Source organism: Ptiloglossa arizonensis, chromosome 7 (genome assembly GCF_051014685.1).
Source record: "Ptiloglossa arizonensis isolate GNS036 chromosome 7, iyPtiAriz1_principal, whole genome shotgun sequence".
NCBI classification, from domain to species: Eukaryota; Metazoa; Arthropoda; class Insecta; order Hymenoptera; family Colletidae; genus Ptiloglossa; species Ptiloglossa arizonensis.
In genome coordinates, this window is record NC_135054.1 from 6896131 (window position 1) to 6917224 (window position 21094).

The 21094-nt window shown below is 33.5% G+C and overlaps 1 protein-coding gene across 5 annotated transcripts in view; it reads left to right on the top strand.

Moving 5' to 3' along the window:
- The window catches only part of Asta-r1 (allatostatin A receptor 1), a 68923-nt gene extending 49694 nt beyond the window's left edge, over positions 1–19229 (top strand). Inside the window, exons 6-8 of one of the 5 annotated variants that reach the window (XR_012992624.1) lie at positions 1141–1938; positions 2189–2354; positions 19168–19229. The gene's annotated coding sequence lies outside the window, so the exon portion shown is untranslated. Of the gene's footprint in view, positions 1–1140; positions 1975–2188; positions 3084–19167 lie in introns of those variants that run through there. The other 4 variants (XR_012992623.1, XR_012992625.1, XR_012992626.1 and 1 more) reach the window with 4 other exon arrangements.
- Positions 19230–21094: the final 1865 nt, after the last annotated feature.

Below are 21094 nucleotides of genomic sequence, written 5' to 3' on the forward strand. Positions count from 1 at the left end.
ACTTGTTTATGCGTTCTGCGAGCGTATAATTGCAACAACTGAAAGCATTATTTTTAATTCTCTTTTCACCCCTTCTAAAACATAAAGACAATACAGTGCTTTATTGCATAATAAAGGAGATTTCATATGTGACATTTACGATAATGCAGCGTAATTAAATTCATTTTTTTTTTTTTCAATATTTAATTCGAAGGGTTTTAAATATACAATAACGTTTTAACACTTATTGATTTCATTATTTAATTTCTGTTGATGAAAATTGTAATCAAATTCTACATGGATATATTTTGTTATTTAAAATTGTAGTCAAATAATATTTATAATTTTTAATATATCCTATTTGAACGTATTGGTATATTTTTACCGAGCAATGAAACCCAGGTTAAAGTATTTTCTGTAAATTGGAACCTCTCGAGAATAATTTAATGGAAAAATGTAATCTGTGCAGTTAATCATACATTTCTGTTGGTACAAAAGTAGAGATATTTTTTAGGGCGTGACAAATTTGATTTATTTAAGTGGTAAATATAATTAGTCGTCTGTCATTTAGTACGTATTGTTCTATTTAAAGAGCATTTGAAAAACATGTTTTTAATGGTATTAAAATTTATTTGTATATCATATGACTTCTAAACTGTAAAGTTGAGATTCAAATAAAGTGCACTGTAATATTTTCGTAACCATCTTTATAATATGTCTGTCAGTGAATGAAAGTAATATTATATTTAGCAATAGTTTATTTGATAAGTATATAAGTTTGCAGTGCTTTTGTTTGTTGTTTTACACTGTATGATATGCAATTGTCTCGATATTATTAGATTCTTCCAAGTGCCAGTGTTCTATCTATAGAACACGTTTTAACCTTGGAAAAGAATGTTATTTGTGAAAAAATAATTTTTCCTCTTGAATAGAGTATTTTTTAAATACAACATACAGAAAATGCATATCAATTTTGAAAAAAAGAATATTTGATATTTAATGTGTTATTAGAGTGTATCTGTTATCGTAGAAAAAAGCCATTGATAAAATCCATTGATGATCGAACTTATTAATAAATGAGGCGTGTTTTATGTTAAAGAAATTCTGATTAAAGTAATTTCATTTTCTTCTATATGTGTTTGTATGTGTTTACTGTTTCAGGTTACGAATCCTTCGGCGGCTAATTCGTCCAATAAAACACGTCGTGCTAATTATTATAAATTAAGGAATACCGTCGATTTTCGACGTTTCACGAGAGGGTTGTACTACTTCGAGCGTGCTTCTGTCATCGAAGTGCAACAATCGTTTCGTAAAACAGTTATACCGAACAATGATGTGCGATCTTCCTAATTAGCGTATACGAACGGTAATTAATCGAGCGTGACATCGATGTCTAGTGCAGCTGAACGTAACGAATGCTCCACGAATTGAAAATCAAGAGTTTTGGTCGCACGCGCGAAGGTGAAATTTTATACAGTCGTGAACTACGTGGGACTTACGCGTGCACTGTAAAAAGGACCGTGTACATAGCGCCTGCGAGGTAACGAAAAACGAAGAAATTATAAAATCAAAGTAAATAGATTAAAGTGTGGTTACTAACCTAGATTTAGGACCGAGCAACAGCTTATTGTTTGTTCAACGATTGTAAAAGAAAAAAAAAAATGAAAAAGAAAAAGAAAACGAAAGAGCTTATTACGGCCGAGAATTTTAATGTTTAAATTATAAATTTGTTGCCGCCATGTAATGTCGAAGGAGCACTTTGGGAGTTTACGGATCACGGCAGATGAGCCCCTGCCTATTTCGTGGAATCAAGGCATTGCGGGTAAAGTACACGTTTCGAAAATGATTTTCTTTACGATACGAGAGTTTCTTTTCCAGCGAAACCGCCGTAGGTTTAAGATCGTTAGGGTTAAGAAAACTCGAGATTCCTTGGGAAATTGTCCAAATGAAAATTGTAAAGTACGTATATCAATAAAGACGCTAATGTAATTACCAGCTTTGAGATTCTTTCGCGTTCATATTTCGCGGGTGGTTTCTTGAAAATCTCGAAACTGAATTTTATTCACCAGAAAGTGTATTTAAGTTCGAATATTATTTGGAAAAAAGAATTCCTCGATCAGTCGTGCATGGAGAAACAGTTTCATTCCGTTTACGAGATAAGTAATTGACACGATGAACAGTCGATACATGGAAATTTATTTTCTTTCAGGTCTTTTACGATGAGAAAATTGTATTTTCTGTTGGTATAATATATTCAGAGCAACGCTCAAGCCTTCTTTGAGACTAAATAACTCTGTTACTTTATAACAAGAAGGAAATTTTTAATTTAAAAATTTCCATACCGGGCGTGTTTGTCAAAGGAGGAAGGTTGAGAGGTACGTTTATTAAGCATCATCGTTGCACAAGTAAGATCAACGAAATGGACTCTTTAAGTGCGAACGACAGTTCCATTTCACTGCGGTCTGGGGAATAACACTGTCGTTTTAACTTAATATTTCACGAGGATTTATTTTTATCACTTCTTACAATTCACTGTTGGAAGTAGGTCTTACCTTTAAATTATTATTCACGAAGGAGCGCGTCTTTTAAAAAATTCTTGGCGAGGAGAGTGCTGTAAGTCAATGAATGATGATGTGCAGCACGTGAAGTTTGTTTTCTTGGATACACATTTTATTTTAGACCGAGTACGAATATCTATGCTTATTATTTCAGTCGACGAATTTGAAAGTATAAACCCTGGGCTTCCATTAGTTTTCAACAACTTCCGAAATAGCTTCGTCCCTCTTTTTACGCGCCAAGTGTATGCTATTTCTCTTGAACAATATTTCCTGTAACATTTGCAATTTGTCAACGCTATTATATTTAATTTTTATGCGAACACTTTTCTCCCTTTCAAATAGAACTTGATCACGAATTTTCGTTTAAAGTGTTATATTCATGCCGTAATAATGATTGGTATTTATGTTTGCGGGATTGAAATAAAAAGTTATCGAACATTATGGCCGAAACACATATTTTATATTTTTAGTTAAAGCGTGAACACAGCGTGTTCTCTCGAAGAGGGCTATCTGTATATAAAACGAAAACGTTAAATTATAAATAAATATGCCCTCGCTATTCTTTTAATATCGGCAAACTCGTGTTTTTATTCATATAATTTGTCATTTATGTTGTATGTTTATCAAATATTGTTTAACTCGCATCCGAAATCCATTATCACCCATTATAAGAACGTAACTATCCCGAATGTCGGTTCGAAAGTACAAAAGACACATTTTTGTTCGTTTATTTTACCATTTACGCCGTAAATTGAAATTTAGTGTCATTTAAATTCCATCCGAAATGCATTTTTACTCTATTATGTGAACGTGGATAATTTTATCCCAAATGTCGACTTACGAATACGAAACACACGTTTCTCCGTTGACATTGAATGTATTACAGTGCGCATTCGAAGGACCAGAATATGCACGTCATGGATTATTCTATCCAACCCTTAATTTGCAGCCAGAATTCATTTTGCCCGTGATTCGGCAAAAGCTTCCGTTTTATGGGCTGCTTTCTACATAATGCGGATGGTTTGGCCATCTCCCCCTCTACTGGATCGTATCCGGTGAGACGGTTGAACACGAATAACAGTTCCATTTCTCAGTGTCCCAGGGTGTAGCATCGTTAGTCGAAAGTAATATCCATACGGAAACCCTATGGACGAGTAGACTGAACTGTGATACGTTGACGTTCGAGAAAAAGACTAATGATGTACCGACGTTAGAGAATCAAATCATTTCTCGTGCTGGCTAATGTTCTGGAAAAGAGAACCACGGCTACCGCGAGTAGTACACGTAATGATGGGTATTAAGACCGAGCTCCAATAATCACCTTAATAAAGCCAACTCGTGCGCAAAAAAACGTCATTAGTCAGTTAATCTTCAGCTTCCGAGCTTTCATCCATTGTTCGCGGCATGAAGGGGTGCTTCGATCGCTACCCAGACAGTTAAGCCAAGTTATTACAGTTGCTGAGATTAGCCTTGCACAGTCGCAGCGGGAAAATATAATGTACGATTGAATCTGCATCGAAGCTACCGAATATTAACACTTTGACTGTGAAAAGGGTATATGTATACATAAGCTGTCTCTGGGCCGCTAATATATACGAAAGGTGTATATATACGCCGCCTCAGGATCATTAATATGTACGAACGATGTATATATACGATGTCTTAGAGCCATTAATACATACGACAGGTGTACGTATACGCTGCCTCAGTGCCATTAATATATACGAAAAACGTATTTGTACGCTGTTTCGGGGTCATAAATATAATTTATACCAAATATGTATATATATACGAGCTTCACAGGTCCGTTAATTTTTATTTATATATATATATATATATATAACCAATCAATTTTTCTCATTAAATCTCGCATAGCAACCGAATAAACAAGTGAATATCGACAATTCTTTCGATGTCAGTCTAGATTTGGCTGCCGTTGTAATCGGGCCGTGAGTTTGAGGACAGAAGAAAAGAAAACTAGTATCTGTAAGTATTATTGGTGAAGATGAGGAACAAGATTTCTCAAATACGGTATTCTCCTTCTTATCTGAAGAAAAGAATGTCATTAGTTATCTTTTTTTAACGAGGAAAAAAATGTATTTTTTGCTTACCAAGTTCTGATTTTAAATTTTCAAAATCGTAAACATTTAGTAAACGAATAAATGATCATTAATTTAGGACAGTAGCATTATTTTCGAATATTCGTCGGGCTACTCGGAATAATTAATCCGAAAATATATTTCGATGCAAAAAATTCGAGGTGCAAAATAGTCGTTAAACAAATGTAAACGGTTGATTCCGGGCAAATGCAGTCGATTTGAAAAAGTTTTGTTGCATGTGACTGTAAAACGGATTATATTTTAGATATTATTGTACATTCAGATTCTTAAACTGAAATTTCGCTACGTTAAGGAGATTTATGTATATCGAGTAATATAACGATGACTTTGATGAAAAATTATTTTGGAAAAGATCATAGTTTATATATCGACAACTGACATTCAAGTCCAATTTTGTTTTCCGCACCTTGTTTAAACAAGACATTTGCTTAGAATACAATTAAAAAGAATCAAAATTACAAAAAAAAAATAAAGTATCATTTCGGTCGAGGAAACATGTATTATATATGTTTAAAATTGTAAGAAAAAAGGAAGTCTCATTCTGCTGATATCCTAGGTACAAATAGAATTCTTTACCAAACGAAATTATCGATAAAGAAAACCAACGTGTATGCAATATTATAATTGTTTTACGAGTATCTTAGATAACATTTATACGGTTATTACTATTATATACTTACATACCATTGAGTCTCTAAGAAAAAATGAGAAAAAGTATAAGAAATATTTTTTCCACTTATTAGATATAAACGGCTGGAATGCATTTAATTTGTATAAACAAATACATTTTGCGACCTAAATTTGATAACACAAATATATAAAACATGTTTACAGGCTTCAAATATAACTCACGGCAAAAAGTGGAAATAATCTAGTGCGTCTCACTAAAAGGTATTTTTTATCGACATATCTTAATTCGAATTCGAAAAAAAAGAATCAAACTCGAAAATGTATTGTATGTACAAAACATAAAATTCGACAGGAAAGTAGATATCGATTTAAAGATTGTGACGTAGGTTTGCGTATTGATTCATGTTTTACAACGTATCGTTTGAATTTTATTTCTTAAATAAATTACACTATTTTTACTATTATGCGTTAAGTGTATTTTATCACCAATCTCAAACTTTATTACCTTATATTTAATTCATAAGTGAGTACCTTACGCGTTTACGCAAACTATTATACATTCGCGATACTGACCAGTAATTGTCATACGAATATCGCGTCGCACAATACCGATGGTTCTGGGTTAAAGTGCGTTGCAGTCAAAGGGTTAATGCTACCATGATAGCACAACAGATTTTCCCCGTCCGTTATAAACAATACCGTTAGCCATTCATGAAAAGCTGCGATCCCTTCTCAGCTTTGTTTCTCACGTTTTATATTCGCTCGTAAATTTTCAACCGTTTTAAGCTTCTAACTTGATCGTTGACGTTTGGATAAAAATCTATAATTTCGAACTTTGTCTTAAACATAAATTTTTCTTAAAATCTGTAATTTAAGGGAACTTTCACCTTTGAAAGTGCTCGAAAGATCGCTTTTTTCAATTTTTCATTTTTAGTTAGTGTACAATTTTTAGAACGTGTCCCGAAAATAGAGTGCTTTAATCTTAAATATTAGCATCACCATAAATGTTGTAAATAGTTTTCTACTCATAATATATTCCCAAATACTAGGATTCATTTTTGATTGTTTGGTTTTTTAATATGAAAAACGTACAAATGTGCTCAAAGTATAATACATTTTATTTATTTTTTAAGAGAAGTTGTATTGTATACGAGATATAAATTTTTCAATACATATATTTATATTTTGCACGAAATAATTGTTTACATTGTACTGAACACTAATGTTTCACGGGACACAGTTTAGAAAATACTGGTATAGTATTTGGGAAGAGATCTAAAAGCTGCGTAATAAATCTCAAATCCGATTTACAAAAATATTTAAAAGCATGATTTATTGGGACGGATGCACAACGAAACCTTTACTGTTATCGTTTGGTAAATTGTATCGAAGTAAATATATATTGTACATAGTGGCGTTTAAAAACTTTAGAAATAGCTTTTCATACAGGAAGAGCAACTTTTAGCGAAAGTTTCTACTTAATATTAAAGTTTATGAAAGTACCAGGACTCACTATTGTGCTAGACGTAAAAGATTTCACCAAGTATAAAGATCAGAGGCGCTTCAGTGCTGCGGAGAGACGTCACTTGAACGTTTCAATGGAGGTAAGAACTACTCGCCTTGAAGCCAGATCGCAACAATGAAACGTTTTTGATGTAATGAAAGATTTATTATATGGTCCCGGAATAGCGAGAAATTGTTAAAAAATAATGTCAAAATCCATGAAATAATCACGTTCAAATCATTCAATGTGATCTTTTTTAAACGACATCTTGAAAATCAGTGTGCAAAGTAGTGGCAATTGTGAACTATTATATTCAATCAAAATTGTAGCGCGATTATATGCGACAAAGAAACTAAATTGCATATCTGCATTGCTGTAATCTGCTGTTATTAACCATGTTATTCTTTATTATGTGAAACGATTCACGAAACAACCTTCTGTAATCGTTATTTTCCGTTTCTGTTGTTTCAACATTTAAAAAATTGAAATTATGGTCTAAATCTATATGCACTACGTTCTGCGAGTGTTGTATATTGTGTAACCAATTCGAGGATGTTAATTTCGCGTTTGTATATTCTGCTCCCTAATTTTCTTTCTATTCGTTGAAACAAATTTACACGCGTTTCAGAAAAATTTAAATAAAAAGATTATTATCTATAGAAATATTTGCATATGTCCAGCAATTACCAGTAACAGAAATCCTGAATATCTGTAACTCATGAACGAAATGAGTGAATAGAGTAGATACGAAATCTGCGATCCTGTCAATATTCAGCCCGGGTTTGGGTATTCTAAAGCCACAGGTTTGAGCGGAGAACGTCGTCTCATCCATTATAAGGATACCGCCGTGAGAATTTTGAAGCATTGCGGTAAACCGTACGAGTTGTTCCGAAGCGTAGGATCAACAATATACTGCTATCGGAATACTGATGCGAGAGTCTGTATTCTGGAAACTCGTCATTATCGACGAGTAAAGACCTCTTTCCCTTGAAGGATAAACGTTTCACACACAAAGTATGCAATCTTGAAATCAATGTTTCGAATCGAATGGCAGTATGCAACAAATTTTTATTTAACTCAGAATTTACCTCGAAGATCCGTGATGCTTATAATTACAATCGTCTATCTTTCTTGCATTTTAAATTTTATATGAGAAATAGAATGGAATTGTAGTAAATTTGTTCGCTCATGAGAACATTGACATATTTATTTTGTACTAATAAGTTTCGAACTAAGTTGAAACTCCTCTTTGGAATAACTGTATGTAGCTTCTAACATTTAATAAAAGTATGGCAATAAAATTTTAATTATTTAATTTATATCGTAAATTGATTAGAAACCAAAGATTGGGAAGGTTCCGGGAATAACTGTCGATAACTGTTATATTATAAATGTTCTAACTGAAACAATTACGAAGAACCAAAATGATCCTTTAACCGTTACAAGTGGAAGAAGGATCTAGTCGATATTGATTCCAGTTGCAGTTCGCAGTCTGTTAGTATATCGGTTCTTTTTTCTGCTGAAACGGTTCTATATTGGTTGTGCAGGATCCATCTCCATCACTTTTCAATGTATAGTATATATTACATTATAACCACATACGATTCCGAGCAGCTGTTGCACGAACAGTAAAAGTGAGAAATAGGGAGTAGAAATGAAATGGAAGAAGATAAATACGTAGTAATATGTAATAATACTATATACTGCATTGATACTATTATTGAGATATCGATACCATTCCAATACGCATCAGTTATATATTCTGAATAAATGATACAAATTGTTTATTAACAAAGTTTTACAGTTCGTCATTATTGTTGCTTATCTTCATAACGTCATTATAATTTCAATGTCGAAAATAATCTTTCCAGGCTTATTTATGTCTATAGAATTATTTTTCTATTAAAAGTAAAATTGAATTGCACGTTTGCGTGCATTCGAAAACCTCTCTTTGTTTGTTTATAAGATTGCTATTGGAATACACGATCGTTCGAAATACTTCGGAGAACCGATCATCAAAGCACATAATTAGTCATTCGAGCGGAACATAAGTTATATAAGTCCCTGTTTTAAAATATCTATTTATAATTTAAAGATACAATTATTACCAATTTATCTTCATGCAAGTTGTCAACAATAATTTTCGGAATTGCTTCGAGTTGAAAGTTTCAACTTTAATTCGCGAACGAAGATTTAATACCCCCATAAATATTGTGGACGAAAATATAAAAATTGATCACTCTTATCAAATTGGTTCAATGTGCGACGAAACACTATTGAACCGATATAGAGAACCTCTTCAGAACCGGTATAAAACCGTTTCAGAATCGAAAAGAACCGATCTACTAACAAGCTGTAACCAGAATCGATACCGGCCGGAACCTTTTTCCACTCACAACAGTTAAAGCATTATTTCGATTGTTTGTAACTGTTTCGAGAACCGGAACCAATATCATAACTGTTTTCAATCCTTGTTGCACCCACCAACAAATTGTATAAAAAACTTTATACCGACAAGAAACTTTTCTAAAATCGAAGAATATTTTTGACATTACATTTATATAATAAAGCAATTTTATTTTGACACTATTTCCAAACAAATTAGCGACCTTTTAAGGATATAAGGTAAATTAATGATTTCTTTTTTTAAATGTTTACGCGAAGCCTCGAACAACGCCTGTAGTCCTCGTTAAACAAAGTATTGGAGGAATACGAATTAAATCTGAACAAAAAGGTATATGCGTGTGGAAATTCATGATGAAAAAAAAGTGTATACTATAATGACAAAACTGATTTACTTATTCTAATTTAATTTTCACTCAAATCATTTATTTATCCGAAGATATGCCATTGTCCTCGTACGCGATGGTTAACAACAATCTTTTTCATCGATGCGTAAGAAGAAATAAACATTTTGTTGACCATAACGCATCATTTATAACGAACCGTTTAGGGGTTAATAAGTAGATATCTCACGTAAACACTTACGTGCATTTTATCGGTTTACACGTTACTCAATTTTTTCGCGCATGCATATACGGCTAATGCTATTAATCACGTTGTCTTCTGACGATTTTGCCTGAGTGACTGTCGGGCTTAGTAGGGCGCCTAGAAACCGCATGCATTAACAGTGGACAAGGCTACATTGATTATGGCGCAACCAGAAATAGTAAGCTCGAAATAGCAAGGTCAAAGCGAATGAAATTTTTCCTCTCTCTCTCTCTCTCTCTCGAAGGAGAAATTGCAACCTTGAAAATGACGATGTTCGAAAATGGTCATTCGTGGTACTACAAAGAAGATATGTATCTATGAACCACAAGCACGTGGTTCACTGTTCCTTCACGAACGTTTCGAATTATTTTGTTCCACGGCTCCCTCTATTTAGTACAATGACTTGCATTTTATTTTATTCGCAGCCGAGAATTCCGTGAAACTTCCTCAAGACTCAACCCTGTACACTTTTAAAATGTTGAACTTTAATTCGAGTGCAGCGACTCGTAATTACTTTTTCCTGTACACATAAGTATTTTCAAATATGTCGCATCTTTTAATGCCTTATGCATCTTCGGAATTGAAATTTCCACGAAGTTTTGTAACATTCCATACCGTCGGCATTTGTTTCCATTACATTTCAGAATAATAACAATTTTGTTCGTAGCGATGAAGACTCAAAATCAAACAGATCGAAACGTGTGCAAATAAAAAATGAATACGCTTGAATAAATATCTTCTTTTGATATTTATATTACGCTAAAGAATATTTACGATTATTATTTTGGGTATCTAACCAAAAAGAAACATTTGGTGTATTAACTATATAGTATTTGTACATTTTTTAGGAGCAGGAACGAACGGTGATTGGATCGAAATATCATCGGAAAATTGTACTAAACGCGTCTAAAAGTCAGAATGTTACAGCGAATACAATTCACCTATGTTGTTTTCTTCAAGGAATTGTTCAAGATGCCCAACAAAATGGGGAGACCACGAACGTGTAATACGGGAGCAAAACTTGTTCATCGAGGATTTATCCGCGCTCAATGGTGGAAAATGACTGCTGTAGATATTCTTCTGAAACGTAACATTGTTACACGATACGGACACTATAAGCTCCAGTAAGTTCCCAGCCTAACCATGCAAGGTCTTTTACTATGTCGAAAAGTATGCCCTACATACTATAGTCCTCTTCAATACATTTGTTATAATACATTTGTACACCGGTGAAAAAATATTTATACATTTTTTATAAAGTTGTGTCGACTTTTCTTACTTTCACCACGTGTCTCTTCGCAAAGGGGTCGAGCGTCTTTTTGTTCTTCTGCAATCATTTCTTGAGTGTAACAATTATGGGACAAATTTCCTAATACGACTTTTCTCCTGCCAAAAAGAATCTCTGTTTAAAATCTTTTAACGTTGTATTATATTATTCATATTGAAAAATTAAACAATCGTAAAATATCGCGATTGTTTATCTCTGTTTTCGAAATGATTCAACACGATCGATTTCGGCGTTTTGTCATTTTGGAAATTTTCCGCGCCAAAGGCTGATTCTTCATTTCGAGAACAAATAATCTCTCGTGTCTGAGTTTAGCCGTGTAAAGCAGGCTCGATAAATTTATATTACTTTATTGTTCCCTTTGTAATACGTACCGTACGAACCGATGTATTGTCACGGAAGTGGCAAAGCCCTCAGTGAGTTTCCCTCCTTTCTCTTCTATGAATGAACATAGTTGGCTCGGTAAACGTAAGTTAATGTAATATTCACCGTTCATGTAGTACTCTTTTCCATGAAATCGATTGAAATTATGCATTTCAAAAAAAAAAAAAAAAACATCACATGATCTCCAAAAAATGATCGCCATTACTTTATTCATGGATGACCGACTTCGGCTTTCTTGGAGGGGCCTCGCTAGGTCGACGTAATTCTGTAGACTCTCGTTTTAAAAGAGGATTACAATAAAGGACGAAGATTCAGTCTCTCGGTTACAATTGACTCTAAAATTTCAGTTCGCCAGCCTTTACGAAGTTTTTGAACACTCCTTGATCGAATCGCTGCGTCCTTTTAACTGACAAAGGAACTTTCACTGTTCATTTAACTCTTACTTTATTCGGATGTAGATTGTTTGCGGATGATTCTTGAAACAGTTGTTTTAGACTGATCAATTCTCACGATGATCTTCTTGATCGTGAATCGTCTACCATTCGATAGTTTCTTACTCCGTAAATGCTATTGCTATCCCTGTCGTTCCAGATTATGAACGATCGTTGCGAAGATAATCTTCGAACAATTCACTCCATGCACGAAACAATTTCATCCATTGTTTCATTGTGTCGTGTGAAGTTGAAGAATCGTCCTAAGTGTCGAAACGTTCGATTGCAGCTGATGCATCATCATCTTTCCTTGGGAATCGTATTACGGCAGGATAGTTCACATTTCAAATAGTACGTGCTAGTGTCAACGCGCCGCAATTACTCAAACGAATGACACTTTTGTACACAAAACGATGCAAAACTTGTCAGTTCTGTCAGTGCGCCAAAGGCGGTACCATTGCTAATGCATCATCGATGACTCGCGTTTGATCAAATCGGAAGTCTTGACGCATCTGTGACGCACTGACAATACTGCCAAGTTGTGTACTAACAAAGGAAGGATCTCAAATGGTTAACATCGAGTATAATGTGTTTTTGGGAAACGATAACGTATACGTACCAAATGCCTGTACCCTAGCGTAGAGTTCATTCTATGGTACATTAGTGTTTCCAAATGCATTCACGTGTCGAGGATTTGCGGCGCAACAGATTCCAGGGCTGCAATACCAAAAGCTACTTCGATAACACTGCTTCAATTTGTAGCATATTACCAACGGTGTACAATTTTAATCGTATATATCTTTAAAATTATCGAATAATTATACCTAATATTTTGCACATACCATCAGGAATCGATATGTTATCATCCTGCAAAGACATATTATAATCGAAATTACACTTAGGAGAACAACATTGGATCTTTTTCTAGTAAATATATCCTATCAAAGTGACCTTGAATGACCAAAATATTTACCTGCAAACGTAAGAGTGTGGAACTTTTAAATCGTTCTATGTAGGTATATCCGGCCTTTACACAATCTGGAAGTCCATATACGAACAAGTATATAGAGTACAATGAGGACCCGTGTAACGCGATTTCCTATACTATGGAACGTATACCCGGCGGTATACAAAGATCTACTGCATACAAGGTGTCTATTTTATCGGAATATGATGAAATATTTCATGAGGAATCGAAGGTGTCAAGAAAACATTTTTCTATAAATGGGAGGATATCCTCAAAGAGGATATTTTCTATAACTGTTAAGATATGAATAATTTTTCCATAGGAGTGGTAGAGGAGATTTCAAAGCCGAATTAATTTTTTTAAACGACAGTACTATATTTTTATATTCTTAATACGATAGCTTTCGTTGAAACATATTCAGAGATCCGCAGCACTAAATTATTTCGATTTATGGAAGCTCGTAAAATTCGGAAGAATTGCCTTTTATCAATATCGTTGTATCGCTGTTAAAACAAACCACTCTGTTCTATTGCTATACAAATACGTGTTCAGATAAAACAGGCACTCGGTACGTATACGTGTATATATTGACACTTTCAGCCATTGTAAAACCCAACATACACGTTCTGTAACAATGTTACCTTTTGAAAAAGTACTTAAAGCAGTCATTTTCCACCATTACGCGGGAATGTGTACTTAACGCGTAGTAATTAGTCCTCTAGTAGTAACAGTTTCATAATTTCTCCATTTCTCTTCCACTCTCTGTACGGTTTTCTGAATAATTACTTCGGAAATGGACAGTCATCCGAAGAAGATGCGGATGAAGCAAGTTAATTGCAAAAATTGTACACACTATGACATTGTGAAATTTCGAACCGTTTATTAAAACTTTTTTGTTACGAAACGATTAAGGTGTCTAATTAATTTGAAGCTCTAAATCTCGGGAGACACTTGTAATTATTTTGGAATAATTACTAGACATATCAATTTTAAACTTTGTACTTATATTCATGTGCGTTTCTCCAAGCTATTAAAATGTTTTCAGTTTTAAAGATTGATTTTGTGGAAATAATAAATTTCACGATAATTACACACGATAATTTTTATTATAATCAAACTAAATGAAAGGATTGATATAAATATGGCTACCCTTTGAAGCAAAATAAGTAAAAAAATTCTCAAATATTGATTGAAATATTAATTAACGCTTTGCATATAGTTAAAATACCGTTTACCGATTTCAAATTACTTTTTGTTCGGACAATAATAGGGCATTTATTTTATATATATGCGTCAAATTTCGTTTGTGGGGTCTATCGAGTTATTACGTCAATGAATTTAAAAAATATCATTTCGACAGAAAAAGCCTTTGAAATTTCAGCGTACAGGGTTCGAGTAGATCTAGAAAATTATTTCAGAAATTATGTCAAGCTGTACCTCTTTTCTAAATGAAAATACGAAAAATTCATTGAGAAAAATGTTGAATATTCCATGCGAAATTATTTTTTGATGATATAATGTTTTTGATTAGTGCCAAAATGCAAATAAAGTATGCGCTATTTTTACATAAATCGATTCTTCTCGTCATTTTGCATATAAAACTGTTAAGATATGAACATCGTAAAGATATAATACTTTACGAGATATTTCATATTTTATGTTTGTTTTTAATAGGTCAATGTACGTGTTGAAATTGTATTCATCGCACTAGATTATGCAACATCAATGGCCAGGGTTACGGATCTCAGAGAAATAATGCGATTTATAAACACATCAAATTTTTGAAAAAGTATAAAAAAAAAGAAAATCGATTTGCTTTACAATTATGCACATGATTATTTTAAATGTAAATTTATATTACGAATTTTAAGCGCTAGACACCACGAATGCGGTCACTTTATCAGTGACTGCGTTTCAAATCTAACCAATAATGCCGAAATTAAATATTCATTTCAGTATAATAAATGCAAACTCAAAATTCTTAATTATTGTAAATCAGTGTTTCTACACAGTTTCTCCCAGTAACATTATTTATCTTTGTATTCTTTTACAGGATGTTCCAAAGGGAACCAAAAAAATTCGAAACTTACTAATTATTGTGATTCATATATTATTTATTAAAAAGCACGATGTCCTCAAATATTTTTTTTAAAACACCATTATTCCTTTCTAAGGATATACTAAGAATATGTTACGTAAACATATGTCTCTTTCGGCGAGTGCCGACAAGTATCATTTCCGAGCATGGCTGTTTGGAATGGCACTAAAATTTACAAATTAATGTACACTTGTTTAATTAGAACGAAAAGAGTACCCGAGTAAACGGATATCGAATTACTTAGGGTACGGCCGTTTCGCCAAATGCAATCCCTTTATCTCCCATTTCATGAGGACGGTATTTGCATTGGTACAACGTGGAGTACCGAGATCGAGATACAAACAAAATAGTTTTAATCCTATTGACATTTTCACTGGACTTGTTTGGAAACAACGAGAACGAAGAACACAATAGAGTTGTGCAGTGTCTCGAGTAAGTGCAACATTTTACGATGCGTGTACTTCTATTCTGTATTAGAATAAGAATGAATACCAATTTCTTGTAGAGTAATTTGGAATTGTAGCTTATCGTTGAATATAACGGTAATCATTAAATTGTAAATTCGGAGCTAGAGAAACGATCTGTAACATTTCTTTGGAAAGGTGGCAGGTATACATTGAGAACAGTAGAACCTTCGTTATCCGATCGTTCGTTATCCGAGTGCTTCATCGGAATACTCTGCTCGAACGTATTGTGCCAACATAGTGCCTTGTAGGATATCGCTCCTATTAAAACGTTAGTAAAGGAGAACCTTCGTTATATGAACGTTTGTTATACGAACGTTTTAATACATGAACATTCTGTTGCATAAACATATTATACGAAGAGTATATTTCTTGTTACAATACTCGATGTAAATGTACAAAGTGAAATTGACACACTACGTTTAACGTAGTGATATATCGTAAAGTCTACAAAGCAGAAACACGTACCATTGACAATTAAAGAAAAATATGACGTAAAAATATATTGTTGCAAAATCGATCATTACCGGTATAAAGAAAACGGAAGCATACTGTTGAAAACTGTTTAGAATAAATGGAAACAGTAGATACTTTATCTCCCATTACCATACTTCAACAAGTCGATAAACTTTAGTGGCGGAGAATAATTTAGTATTGTTGTATTTTAGTAATTTGTTCGATGCAGAAACGAAAGAATGCCGTAAGCGGACCAATTATATGCGAAAATGTATGAAAATTTAATGAAAACATAAAAAGATGTTCAATAATGGCCAAGAAGTGAATAGTTGAGATGAAATCAGTGACAGCAGTGTCAAAGATGTATTATGTTGATTCCAAATTTTGTATACATTTGGAAAAAGGGCTTAGATGATTCGTGGCATAAAAAAAACTGTAATACAACTAATTGTATCGAAGAAATAATATGATTTACGAAAAAAAATTATGACCCATAGATTTCATTTCTTTAATTTAGTCAAAAGAGAGGATCGAACGATATTGTTTCTTTTTGATTTTGTATTCTATGTATGAAGTTACTTACAAACTAATTGTATTCATTTTGTTGTATTTTGTCGTGGATCGACGGAGAATTATGTAGATCCAAATATAGGAGTAAAATAGAAATTAATTCAGAAATTGAAAAATGTAACAATGGCAAGAAGCTACGGTTATCATTATTTTTATTAAGAGTTTTTGAAGCATATAACAGATTTGTTTTCGGCGATATTTTCATTTTCTTATTATAATATTTTTCTCTTAAAACATTTTATCAATGTATTACACAATATGTTATTAATGTGGTGTGTGAATAAAATTGAGCCACTTTATTCTCATCGACAACTTATGGATTAAATAGCAATTTATTAACATTAAATAGCAACAGTAGTTGAGAAAACTTTCTCTTATTAAACTATACATGAAGGGAAAAAAGGAAGCTCGGTGAAAACGTTACGTTTAGTTTTTTACATAAAAATCTCTCATACAAAATAAAGTAATTAAATGCCGTTTACAGACAACATTGGTTCGTGTTACTTTCAAGTTTTTCTACCTTTTTCTATAAAAATATGCCCGGAAATAAAAAAAAAAACACGTGCTATTCATTGTCTGACGAGAATTTACATATAAAAAATCCAAACACAAAGTTTAATGTTTCGCATAAAAGTCACCGATACGAAATAAATCAGCTGTTACTAAATTTCGCTCGTATAAAATATTGATCAATGTATTTTAAAGCTTTCGTATCTTTCCACATAAATTTTACACGTAAAGGAAAAGAAAAAGAAAAAATAAAACACACGTGCTATTCATCGTTCGACGAAGATAAAAGTCCACATCGTTACCTTTGATTTTTTACTAAACGGTAACCGATGCAAATACGGCTACTTTTATTTATCCGCTACACTGATTTATGTTATCGTGCCAGAAACAGGTAACGATCGATTTCATAAAAGCAAATGTTCCACTATTCAAAAAAGTGTTCCCGCCTATTTAAAAAATCTTCTCTATCAATACGGATAATAGTGATCCCACCTTATTTCATACAGTGCTAACCTACTGTATCGGAGAACTCGGTACAGCGACACCGTATAACGCGCTATATCACAATGATTGCAGCGTAATGACGCGCTGTATCGTAAAAATCCCAGTGCTATCGAATGTTAAATCATAATGACACACTGGCCCATAAAATCTCGCTGGATAATACAGCGAGTGGGAAGCCTTGTTGTGTCGTAACAGCGGGTCGCGGAATTCATCGATCGCGATTGGCTCGAATTTATCGAACTCCCTTTTCGCGGCAAAATGGAGAACGAAACGAACGCGGCGGGTTGGAGGGGGACCGTTTTGGCAATAACAACGCATATCCTCAAGACGGACGATAAGAGCGGAGACCGTGCACAGAGCAGCATTGAAATACCCGGAAGCGTTTTTCCCGCGGAGAAGAAGAATGCCATCCCCTCCCGAGCTCTTTCTCCGCCAATGTAGGACTTTTATGTTCTGTCAAGAGATCGATGAACTCTGTCCTTGGCAACAACAAAGGGAGAAGGAGACCAGGACACGACTGAATGCGGGCATTCGGGGTTGAGAAGCAACAAGCGAGCTTCTGGAACGGAAAGAGAAAACAACGGACCTCACCCCTTGGGAACGATTACATATACGGTGGTGTATTTATGTTGGTTCTTCTTACGTCTCGCGCGCGCATACGATTACGAGTTTCGGTGCATCTGGGACTGATATATTGTATTTAGGACGGTAATAAAGAGGGTGTGGAATCGCGCCTCTTCCGTCTAATTATTTTAAGCTGTTTCCTATTGAGCGTTCCGTTCACGATTTCGTTTTAATCGATTCCCCGAGTTGGTAAACCGTAACCGCCGCTTAAATAAAGCGAGGGAACATTTATCGCTGTTGGATTAAGAAAATGTGTACCCCCAGCGGTTCCCAAACATTTTAGTCCACGGGGCTGGAACGTTATAATCCAAAAGTATTTACGGTCAGTCGTACAGGGCACGAGTTCACGTGGTTGTTCTTCTTTGAGGTTTATCGCGATTGAAATTAAACCATTGAGAAATATTGTAAATGGATATTTAGCAATTTAATTTTATTACCAGCCTCGCAAATGGCCTTTTATTAGAGGGTTAAATCTGGGTTAGATTAAATCCGATGTTCAAGTAACAATAATTATTTACTCGTTAGAATCGAATTTGAGAGCTAACACGGACCTAATCTAGATAACGATCTAAAAGTAATGACTTTTTATTCTGGTACATTCGAGAACTTTTCCCCTTTATTATACTTTAATTTGCTTCTTTCTTTACTCCGTTAAATATCACCTGGCTTTCTTTCGTTTTTCAACAACATTAATAGAATAATATTGCATATTGTCCGCAACAATAGCCTCGCTTAAATTTAATAATTTGGCTCTTTCTTGGTACGAGTTGTTCTTTTTCAAACGATGTACTTTTCCCTTTTCGTTCCATTTACATAAATACAATTTCTACTAATGCCGGATTTATCTGCACCACTGATAATGAGTTTTCGCGATGTATTAAACGTCGTTATGTTTACAAACAATTTGTACTAGCGTCATAGCCAATGTACTCTAATAATTTATTTCTGCAGCTAAACTGTGGTGTCTGAATATTTTCTCGACATCGAATTTTGATATAATGTAGTACATTGTTTGTTATGCAAAAAATGATATGCCGCAAATAATTAAAATTTACGTTTCTACTAACTATAATAATTACTTTATTATTTTAGATAACAGTAATTCATAGCGGTAATACTATGATAAACGATGAAAAAGTTCTCGAGCAGCACGATGTCCGAATATTAATGCGAGTTACTATAGATTTCATATACTAAGTTGTGCAATAAATTATGATTCTACGCGTTTCTTCTGGCAACAACTCGTACATTGGATATATTACAGTTTCTACAATGGATAAAATTATCTATATCGTGACACAACACGTACGTAATATTTGTATTATTTATTTATTTATTTTAACCTATAAGAAAGAGAAGTATAGTAATCCAAATAAATTTCAACAAAATTTTATTACGAAAAGATGCAATAAAAGTAAAAATGAAGTAAAGAAGAAACATGGTTAGAATTACTTTGTTCAATTTCGATTGTGAATACGTTGTAATTTTAAATGTTAGGTAAAATGTAAAGAAAGTGGTACATTGTTAACGTCAGGGGTATGAAACGGACGTGAAAGTTTGGGGGAAGAAATCTGAAAGTTTGGCAAGGAATAATACTGGAATAGAATGCTTAAAACTAAACGACGTATTTGCATGTAGGCGAGAAAAGTGCAAGTGTGTGCACAGTGGCATCTGTGCAAGTCGAAGGGACGTGTCGTTTCGTATGCACCGGTAATTGCAAGCTGTAAAAGGAACGGCTGCAAAGCCTTATGTATCAAAGGTGGAGTTTAATATCCGCCACAACTCAAGGCAATAAAGAACTTCCAGTAAAAATAGAAAACTCGCGCCTATATATTCATAATAAATGTTTATTAGCCATAAACTTCTATTTATTAAAATATATTGATCAACGAACACGCTTCACGATGTACGAACTGCGATTGTCGTACAAATATTCGCAAAAATTGATATTCGAAATTTAGCCGTATTGGGACGCTATTGATATCTTTTTAAATATTTAAAAAGCATATCTAACATTGCACGAATTGTGCTTAGGTGGTGATTAACGACGACACATACTATAACGAATCGCCAATCTGAGTGAACAAACGTAATTTTCGCGATTGCCTTCGAATGCTTTAATTTTGATTACAAGTCACTGTGAAAGCTTTAAAAGGACTGAAAGTATTTCCATAAATCCATTTTACGAGGATATACTAAATCCATAATTCCATAAAGTCATATTACGAGTATTACTAATGATCGTAATACTTGTTCAAAGTTGGCCGTACGGGGTAACAAAGTCTATTTGTAAGATACATTTATCTTTTTTGTTAGATATTTCTTCGTAAGGTAACTATTTTAAGATGCAAAGCACAATAAGAGAATATTTCATACCTTCGTTAATTTATACGTGCTTTTAATATCCTAACACGGTAAGAAAAATTTGCGAATTGTGTCAAAATACATATGTAAATTCTAACTTTACATCGATTAATAAACTAGTGTTGCTATCTACTGGTATTTATTCTCCTTGCAATGTATTACATATATTGTCCACAGTAATTGCCTGCAGGTATTAAGGGTTAGAATATTTTATTTTTTTTTAAATGACGTTCGATCTTGCATTTCTATTTTGTGATATATTCGAAGTCATCAAATATGAATAATACTTATATTTGTATAAACGATCAATCTATTATTTTATGTAAATAACATATATATGTTAAATATATATACGTAATTTAAACAATTATTACTATATATAATAATTAGAGATGGTTTTACTTTTACTTGTACCGAAAAATTTTTCGTTTATTTCTAAAGCAAATGAGGATGCGAAATTTTCTTCATTCATCGTTCCACTGATTCAGTAGTTTGAATTTAGTGTCTTTGGAGGACGCTGGAAAATACTTTCAAGGGGTTGGTCGTTCAGCGGTGAAGCACATGTTTCTTTTGCAGCTTCATTCAGGTTGAATACGATATTTTTGAAAGATGTCGTTGGAAATTCCGTGCAACGAAAATTTTATGAAAATATGAA